This window comes from Balaenoptera ricei, chromosome 7 (assembly GCF_028023285.1).
Source record: "Balaenoptera ricei isolate mBalRic1 chromosome 7, mBalRic1.hap2, whole genome shotgun sequence".
Taxonomy (NCBI): domain Eukaryota; kingdom Metazoa; phylum Chordata; class Mammalia; order Artiodactyla; family Balaenopteridae; genus Balaenoptera; species Balaenoptera ricei.
In genome coordinates this window covers 15,706,415-15,716,633 of record NC_082645.1, presented here as the reverse complement: position 1 = coordinate 15,716,633, position 10,219 = coordinate 15,706,415, and the positions used below count along the sequence as shown (strand labels likewise).

Here is a 10,219-nt window from a genome sequence, read left to right as displayed (position 1 = left end):
TCAGGTGGGTGGACAGATACCCAGGCTGAGAGCCCAGAGAAGAGGGTGATGTGGGAAACACCAGTATTTCCTTGGGATTTAAAACCAAGAGACTGGAGGGTGTGGCCTCAGGCAAATAACAAAAATCACAGGTACAGCTCTTTAAGGCATCATGGTCACGCTTCAGAGAACAGAATCCCTGGCCTAGTCTGAGGGCACAGCACGTGACCTTGGGAAGCACAGCAAGGTGAGGCTGGGCTAGCCAGCCAGACAAAGGCCTGGAGGAGGGGGCAACACGGGACTTTCAAGGAGCAGGAAAAGGCCGGTGGTGAGTGGACTCAGGGAGCCAGGGCACCGTCGTGAGAAAACACACCACAGACCTGGGATTTTATCAGCAGAGCTACCAGCAAGGATTGAAGAGTTCTAAGTAGCAAAGTGACACGATCCGAGGAGAGTTTTTAAAGGCTTGAATAAGCTGCTTTGTGGAAAATGGATTCGAATGGCAAAGTAATCCATCCAGGTGAGAAATTACATGTTTGGACTAGAGGGAGGTCTGGAGAGATGGGGAAAGTGGATAGTCTGGGAACCATGAAGCAGGTGATGGAGTGTAGAAGGAGAGGGGATGGGTGAAGAAGTGTTCCTGGGTTTGGTGGGGAGGACAGTGCCCCGTCCCTGGGGTAAGATAAAGGTGTCAGATTCAGGGGGAAGTCCAGATCAGTTGAAACATATTCCGTGCTGGCACTGCTGACCCCACAAGGAGGTCTGGATTGGAGCTTAGAGGAGCAGGCTGGGCAGGAGGGAGAGCTGGCTGCAGACAGGGTGGTGAATGGCTGGCGGGTGGTGCTATGTGGGTGGATGAGGTCTCCCAGAAGAACAGACCCTGAGCCAGGAAGGGGGACAGAGGCCAGTCCTTAGGGTCCAGTGGAGGCAGGGGAGCCAGCAAAGGAGAGAGAGAGAGCAGGAGGGAGGGAAGGAGGGAGGGAGGGGGAGGGAGAGGTGGAGAAAAGCTGGGAGTGTCCCGGCCACAGAGGGGAGGGGCTGCCTCAGGAGGGAAGGAGCTGAGTACTCTGTGAGACAGGGTAAGATGCAAGGACCAGTGTACAGGACTAATGGCCACTGCCATTCCTGATGACCCCAGGAGCAACTCCTAGCAGAGAGCTGGGAGGACCATAAGTGAGTGGGCTGAGGAGTGAAAGGGAAGTGAAGCAAGCCAGCAAGGGTAGACATCTCTACAGAGAAGTCTAGCGCCGGACTCCGCAGTAGACAGCAACTGTGGTGATAAACCCCCGACCCCGGGGCGGTCAGTGTGCTGACAGAACTGAGGGCACTCTGCATATTCCCTCCCGCAATCCCCGCAACGACCTTATAAAACAGTGTGACAGACATTCCTGAACCACCGTCAAGGAGACTGCGGCACAAACAACAGTTAAAGCCTCACAACCTTTAAGAATGTAGGGAGGGTTGTGTCTGAATTTGAACCCTGGGGTGCGATTAAGCCTGTGTTCCTGTGCTGAACCCATTACCAGGAAGGTGGTGCAACCCGCAGAAGGAACAGAGGCTCTGGCCTGAGGCAGGATCCCGGTCCCAGGTCTCTCTGTGCCCTCGTCTCTAACCTCTACTCTTCCTATTTCACAGAGTTCCTTGGTAGATGAAATGAGATTCAGGCATTTGTTTAACAAATGGAGCTTACACCTCATGGGGGCACCCAGACAGTAATGGGGAGATGTGGACAGATCTGAGGCCCAGGTGAAAGCAGAAGCATTGGGACTTGCTGGTGGGTCAAATGTAGAGTGTGAGAGGGTGAGAGGAATCAAGACCACTTCTAAGAGTCGGCATTGAGGAACTGGGTGCCATCTACAGAACTGAGTAAAACCAGGAGAGGACAGATTTCAAGGGAAAAATTAGCAGTTGTGTTTGGGGCATGTCAAGTTTGAGAAGTCAGGGGTAGCCTCTGAGTTGTGACCTAGAGAAGGGCCAGCCCACAAGTACGTGCCTGCCGTGGTGCTGGGACCATGGTAATGGGCGAGCTCCAGGGGAACATGGGCACAGCTGCAAAGAGAGTCTGAGAAGGGAGAGGGGAGACGCAGGCAGAGTGGGACCCCAGGAACCAAGAGGTGGGACGGCTCCCAGGAAGCCAGTCACTTGGTGTGACGGTCCTAAGAGGATGGGCAGCCTGGGTTTGACAACACAGGGGCTCAAGGCCAGGTTCAGTGAAGGCGGTTGGGTAGCAAGGCCAATGAGCAGGGTGCAGGATGAATGGGTGGTGAGGAATTAGAGTCAGTATCAGAAACAGCCCTGATGATGATAAGGAATAATAGTGAACCCAACATTCAGCCCATGTTATTTTCAACATTGAACTTCCAGCCTGTGCAAAATGTCACTACTTACAGAGAGGAGACCCAAGACAGGTGAGAGCAGTGAGACCAAAGCAGGACAGGAGTTTGAGTGTGAGCCCAGGAGCCCGCCTTCCACTTAGGGTCTTTCAGGGTTGCCCCGGGCTAAGCACGAGGGTAGCTGAAAACTTGAAATCCCACCAGGCTTACCCACCAGCTGTAAGACCATAGTTTCAGCTTTCCCTCCCTGAGCTGGCTGCCACTCACAGGTCGTCCTCTACCTCATTTATCCATTCATGCATCTCTTTGTTTAAGAAGCCATTACGGGCTCTGGTCAGACCTGTACTGTATCCAAAGACTTGGGTCAGAATTGGACCCTGATCTTGCTCAGGAGGGCAGACAAGAAGGCAAAGCAGAGGGCGGTGAGCTCTGGTGTGGAAGGTGGCATGGGGACTGGGGAGGGGGGTCACGGGGAAGGGCCTCACCTAATCTTGTTGGGGGGAGAGGTGGGGAACTCTTAAGGGGAGGTGACACATGGGCTGACCCTTAGTAGCCAAACACTGTCATCTGGTAAAGAGCACAGTGGATTCCAAGGGCTCCGAACGTGGAAGAGGAGAAATCCCACTCAGCCTGGCAGGTTTGGAGCTAAACTGGAGATGCTGGGCCGTGTTGGAAAACAAGTCCACCCTTTTACTTGTTTCTCTCAGTAGTTCTGGGAGGTTAGGAGAATGTGGATTATTAACTCTGCTCAGCAAATGATCAGACAAAGGCCCTGACTCAGCTGAGATCACAAGCAAAAGTGGTGACAGGGAGAGAACAGACCTTAGACAGGGTTCAGCGTGCACCGGGCTCTCCCCTGACACTTGGCACACATGCTCTACTCACTGTCCTGGCTTCATGGAGGAGGCGTCCCCATGGGATGGAGGAGGAGGTGAGACTCAGGGAGGCTGAGTGCAGCTCACAGGGCACGCCTGCCAAGGGCGAGAGTTATCCAGTTGGCCCCTTGTGGGGATCAGGTGGCCCCCTGGCGAGCTGTCCCTACTATGGGCACCCACTGCTTAGAAGGGAAGCCCCTGGCTTTTTGAGCCTGCTAAGCTGAGGGGAACCACAGTGAAGCCTCGGCACGCTACAGACCCTGGAGACTTGGTGCCAGCGAGATAAGGCTTCACCTGAAGCAGTGACCGGTCAAAGGGACAAGAGCTGTCCACAGCATGTTTCAGGGCCCTTCTATCCCTGCCCTGGGGTCTGATGTCCCTCTGAGCCAGGCCCCCTCCTCTGACTGCTCTGCCGGCCTTAGGCCACCTAGGTCTCGATGTCCCTCAATGCATCCTTGAGCTTCTCCCACAACAGCTCTGTGCCTGGGAGGTGAGCCCACCTCTCTCAGACCCCAGAGGTCTGGATGCAGCAGGGGAAAGTAGATCTTGATCCAGGTGAAGGTATGTCCCAAGCTCCCCTGATTCGTTCAAGGATGACAAATGGTCCAAGGAGCCTGGGCCTTTCCCCAGCCATGATCCTTCCTACTCAGGTGCACAAGCTTCACACGGAGCAGCCTCAGATCCCTGCAGAGCAGAGAGAACACCAAACACCCCGTGATGCAGCCAACCCCCCCACAGCCCTGCCAGCTCCGGCTGGAAGCATGCCCCACCTCCGGCACGATCTAGAGGAAGACGCGGCATCAGGGAGGGCTGCGTCCCAGATGGGAGAATACAGCACATTTGCATGCTCCGGGGAACCATCCAATCGCAAGGGGGATGATGGGAGAAAGAGAGGGAGAACAGGAAGCCCTGTCCCAGAGCCCCTGGCACCTACGCTGAAGGTTCATCCCCCCATGGCAGACAGGCAAACCGGCACACTACAGCGGACTCTCTTCCCAGCCTGTGGAATCCCTGAAGGGCCCTGAACAGCAGGTGCTTTTCGAAATGAAAAAACCACAACTGGAAGACACAGTAACCTTGAGACCCGATGAAGAACTCATCAAAGCATAAGTCTTACCCTAGTTTGGGAGAGAATGCATTTCTTCTCGTTGACAAATTTCTTGCTGTGTCTTTAATGAAGAGAGCAAGCAGCAGTCACTCAATAAGGATATAAAACAATAATAACACTGATGACTAACATGGGAAATATAAAAGAAATGGACTTAAAGGATGAGTAATAACATGTCCACTCAGCATTCTACTGAGCTCCTACTATGTGCCAGAACATGTTCTAGACACTGTGAGTATAGCAGGAGCCAGGAAAGCTAGAGGGGTGAAAGAGCTAACAGGCAATAAGTAAATAAGTTAAGCAGAAGGGGGGTGATTCGAGCTAAAGCACTCTTAAGGTCCTTGTAGTATCCTGGGACAGGGTGCAGGGCTGATTACTTTTAGACTTGTTGACATGTTAGAAGTATATGTGCTTAATCTATCGCAAGTCAATTTCTGTAAGTGGGTAAGGTAGGGGTTTAGTTTCATTCTTTTACATGTGTAAATTCAATTTTCCCAGCACCATTTATTAAAGAGACTGTCTTCTCCATTGAGTATTACCAAATGTAATATCAGACACCATACAACTCCTAGAAAAAACATAGGAAAAAAGTTCATTGACATGGATCTTGGTAATGATTTTTTGGATATGATACCTAAAGCAAAATTAACAATAAACAAGTGAGACCACATCAAACTAAAAAGCTTCTGTGCAGCCAAAGAAACAATTAACAAAATGAAAAGACAACCCACAGAATGGAAAAAAAAAGTATTTGCAAATTATATATCAGATATGGGGTTAATATCCGAATTATATAAAGAACTCATACAATTCAATAGCAAAAAAAAAAAAAAAATCCACCAAATAATCCAATTTAAAAATGGGCAAAGACCTACATAGATATTTTTCTAAAGAAGATATAATGAAGGTCAACAGGTACACGAAAAGTTGTTCAGGGAAATGCAAATCAAAACCACAATGAGATATCACCTCACAACTGTGAGAATGGTGGTTATCAAAAAGACGAGAGGTAAATATTGGTCAGGATGTAGAGAAAAAGGAATCTTTGTGCACTGTTGGTGGGATTGTAAATTAGTACAGCTACTATGGAAAACAATATGCAGGTTCCTCAAAATACTAAAAATAGAATTACCATATGATCCAGCAGTTCCTCTTCTGGGAATGAAGGAAATGAAGACACTATGTCAAAAATATATCTGCACTCTCATGTTCATAGCAGCACTATTACAATAGCCAGTGCACGGAAACAACCTAAGTGTCCATCGACAGATGAATGGATAAAGAATATACGATATATATATACACATATATAAAATAGAATATTATTCAGCATTAAAAAGAAGAAAATTCTGGGACTTGCCTGGCGGTCCAGTGGTTAAGACTCCACGCTTCCAATGCAGGGGACGCAGGTTTGATCCCTGCTCGGGGTACTGAGATCCCACATGCCACACGTCATGGCCAAAAAAAATAAAAGAAGAAGAAGAAAATCCCGCCATTCGTGACAACATAGATGAACCTTGAGGACATTATGCTAAGTGAAATAAGTCAGACAGAGAATATAGATGGACCCTGAGGGCATTATGCTAAGTCAGACAGAGAAAGACAAATACAGTATGATCTCACTTTTACATGGAATCTTGAAAAAAAAACTCATAGAAAGAGATTATACTTGTAGTCACTAGAGGCAGGGAGTCTGGGGTGGGGGGTAGGAGAATTTGATGAAGGGGGTCAAAAGGTACAAAGTTCCAGTCATAAGGTAAATAAGTCCTGGGGATATAATGTACAACATGATGATTACAGTTAACACTGCTGATGATATATAGAAAAGTTGTAAAAAGAGTAGATCCTAAGAGTTCTCATCACAAGGGGAAAAAAATCACTTTTTTCTTTTTTTTTTTTTTTGTATCTGTATGAGGTGATGCATGCTAACTAAACATGCATGATTATTACGGTAATCATTTCACAATATATGTAAGTCAAACATTATGCTGTATACCTTAAACTTACACAGTGCTGTGTGTCGATTACATCTCAGTAAAACTGGGAAAAAAGTTTGTGTAAAAAAGATGAAAAAGTTTCCGTGTGATCATGAGATGATAGAAAGAGAATGCATAACTTTCAAACAAGCAGAAGAGAAAGAGGCATAAGAAAACTCACTTGTGCCAGTAAAAGGCAAGAAAGAAAGGAGAAAGTTCAAGTAAAAGCAAGACAAACAGAAGGCACAAAATGAGGTGCAAAAGGTGCTAGAGGGAAACTTAAATAGATCAGTAATCACAGTAAATGCACATTGACTAAACTTTCCTGTTTAAAAATGAAAAATAGAGATTCGGGTTAAATTAAAAGAGTAATCCAGAAATAGGTTGTTTACAGGAATCACACATAAGGATACAGGAAAATTAGAAGTAAAGAATGTAAAAAAAAAAAAAATACCAGTGAAATACTAATCAAAAGAAAAGCATTATTAAGAAAAGTAGAGACTACTCTAATGGAGAAAAGAAAGAATTCATTAAAATGATGTAAACATTCTAAACTATAGACAACTAAAAACATGGCTTCATATTTATAAAGCAAAAATTGACCCAGTTATGAGGGAAAAAAATCCACAACCATACTGAGACATTTTAATTCACTTCTCAGTAATTAGCCATTTAAACATACCAAAAAATTGTAAGAATATAGGAAATTTGAGCAACACAATTAACAACCTTGATCCATTGGACAATCACAAGGCACAACAATCAAAGGTACAAAATTCTCAATAACACTTGGAACATTAACAAGAAATCGGTCATATACTAGGCCTAATGCCAGCCTCAACAAATTTTAAGAATGATGCATGATGCAATTAAGTTAGAAATCAGTATCAAAAAAGTAACTAGAAACAAACAGAAACATACATTTGAGTATATAGAAACAAATCAATGAATAACTAGTGGGCTAAAAAAGAAATCAACCTGTTAATTAGAAGATCCTTAAAAATGAACAATAATACAAAAACTTGTGATGGTACTTAAACAGAAACTTAAGAGCTGTGGATGCTTATATTACATTAGGAAAAAGGCCTGAAGACTAATGAGCAGGACGTCAACTCAGTGAGAAAAACAACAGTGTAACCCAAGGAAAGAAGAAGGTAGATAATGACAAAGACCAGAAACTGATGAAAAACAAGATCTCAGTTTTAAAAATCGGAGAATTATTTAAAACTTCTTGCAAACTTAGGCAATTTCCTAACAAATTCTGCTTACCAAAACTGACTCAGGAAGAAATAGAAAAGCTGAGTAGACTCATAGCCATCAAAGTTATCAGCATTTTAAAATCTATGGGGGTGGAGGGTGGGCAGGGATGTGAGGGGGGACTAGAGACAAAGAGTGAAAGAAATCAAGCACAGATGCCAGGTGATTTTAGGGTGAGTTCCAAAAATAAGTCGAGAAATAGACAACCCCAATATTTTACAAACTATTCAAATGGATAGAGGGAATGTTCCTCAGCTCATTTTATGAGGCTAGTGTAACCTTGATATCAAAACCAGACAAGGGTAATACAAATAGGAACAATTATAAGTTGGTTACACTGGTGAACATAGATGTCAATATCATAAATAAGATATTAGGAAACCAAATCCAGTAATGAATAAAAACAGCAACACATCATGACCAATTTGCCACCAGGAAAGCAAGATTGATTTAATATTAGAAAATATGTCAATGTAATAATTCACCACATTAAAAAGTTGAAAGGGGGGAGATGATAATTTCACTACAGATTGATTTTTTTAAATTAATGAAAAAGCACCTCTTTACATACTGGAAATAGGAGGGAATTTTCTTAACTGGATGAAGGCTAGCTCTATAAATCTATTGCAAACATTATACTGATTAGCATAATTTATTTAAAGTCAGGCATGAGATCTACTATAATTGTTTCACTCATCGTTGTGCCAGTACAATAAAACTTTTTAAAATTTATATAAGGTTTAGAAAAGAAGAAACAAACATTTTATTATTTGCAGATATTATGGTTGTCTACATAGAAAAATCTAAAGGAATCTACAAACTGTTAGCACTAGTAAAAGAGTTCAGCAGGTTCACTGGATACAAGATGATACGTGTATGTGGCCTCACACACACACACACACACACACACACTAGCAACATTAAATTAAAAACTGTAAATTTTTGAAAGGTACAGTTACTTCTAGCAGCAACAAAAACCATAAGATACTTAGGACTAATTCTAAGAACAGTTGTGCAAGACTTGCACACATAGTTGTTCTGGACAGCCATGAAGTGTGTACATTGCACAACACCAGGGCATCATTTCATAGATTGAGATCCACCGCCTGCTCAGCAGGAGCTCAGCATTATAGAGAAAGTTCCTAGGCAGTATGGAAAAAAATTAAAGTAAATGTAAACAAGTGGAGATTTTTACCATGTTCATGGATAAGAAGATTCAATATCAAAAAAAATATCAATTCTCCCCAAATTATGCTGTAGATTTAGTGTAATTCCAATTAAAATCCAACAGGGTATTTCATGGCACTTGACAAAGTGTTGATTCTAAAATATATCTGGCCAAAGTATTTGAGCCCAAAATATCACCAAAGTTTTCAATAAAAAGAAACAGGGGGACTTCCCTGGTGGTCCAGTGGTTAAGAATCTGCTTTCCAATGCAGGGGACACGGGTTTCATCCCTGATCGGGGAACTAAGATCCCACAACTAAGCCCACACACTGCAACTACTGAGCCCGCACCCTCTGGAGCCGCCGTGCCACAGCTAGAGAGAAGCCCGCACGCCGCAACTAGAGAAGCCCACGCTCTGCAACGAAGATCCTGCATGCTGCAACTAAAACCCGACACAGCCAAATAAATACAAATAAATAAATATTTTTAAATTGGGGCACGTCAAATCCTTGCTTCCTGTACTGGGGTTCAATTGTTGTGCTTCTCTGGGTAACATCAAACAGTCATTCACTGAGTATCTGTCACAGGTCATCTCAAGAGCCAGGCACAGAGAAGCCAGGGATAAGAAGTCCTGTCCTATCTTCTAGAATCTCACAGTCTAAATGGAGACAGGGTGGCATGAACAATTACAGCAGTGCGCAGAGCCTGCCAAATGGATGTTTGCACAGAGGGCTGTGTAGCATTCGAGGAAAGGGCCTCTGGGATTGGGGAAATTCTGGCTTTCATATCCCAGAATAAATATGGCATTTGCTGCACAAGTTCCCTTCTACTGTCCAGTTCCCAAAACTACTGGAAGAGAGAAAATCATGATGGAATAAGATGGAGAGAGAGACCTGGCAAATCTAAATTCCTCTACCAGACCCACCCCTACTACACTCCAGGATCTTGGGCTACCGCCTACTTGACAGTCTCACTTGAGTATCTGATGGGCATCTCAAGCTCAGCCACCCAGGACTGAACTCATGATTCTTCCCTTAACTTGCTTGACCTTCCCAACTCCGCTCTATCCTTCCGATCGCTCAGGTGAAAAACTTTGGGGTCATGGTTGCCTCACTTGCTCCATTGTACCCCGCTCCCAACTGATGAGGAAGTCTTGATGGCTCGATAGTCAAAATATATCCGGGATCCGACCACATCCCTCTATGCTTTCACCTGGGGGGAGCCACCTTCACCTCTCACCGGGATTATTGCAGTAGCACCCCTAGGGCTCCGCCTGCTCCCCTCTGGCCTCCATACACAGAGCCACAGTGACCGTCATCAAATAAACTTCCCATCATGTTACTCCTCTGCTCCAACCCGCCCTTGGCTCCCATCTCAGAGTAAAAGCCCAGTCGTCACCATGACCTACAAGCCCCCACCTGCTGCGGGCTCTCTGACCCCAGCTACTGCTTCCCCAGCTCACTCTGCTGCAGCCGCACCAGCCTCCTGGCTGTCCCGGGATCACTCCAGCGGGTCCCATTTAGG

The 10,219-nt window shown here is 45.1% G+C and overlaps 1 long non-coding RNA gene across 1 annotated transcript; it reads left to right on the top strand.

Moving 5' to 3' along the window:
• The first annotated feature begins 231 nt into the window (after positions 1–231).
• On the top strand, positions 232–9,186 carry LOC132368457 (uncharacterized). The gene is made up of 2 exons (XR_009504091.1): positions 232–499; positions 8,968–9,186. It is a non-coding gene; the product is annotated as an uncharacterized LOC132368457 (long non-coding RNA).
• The last annotated feature ends 1,033 nt before the right edge of the window (positions 9,187–10,219 follow it).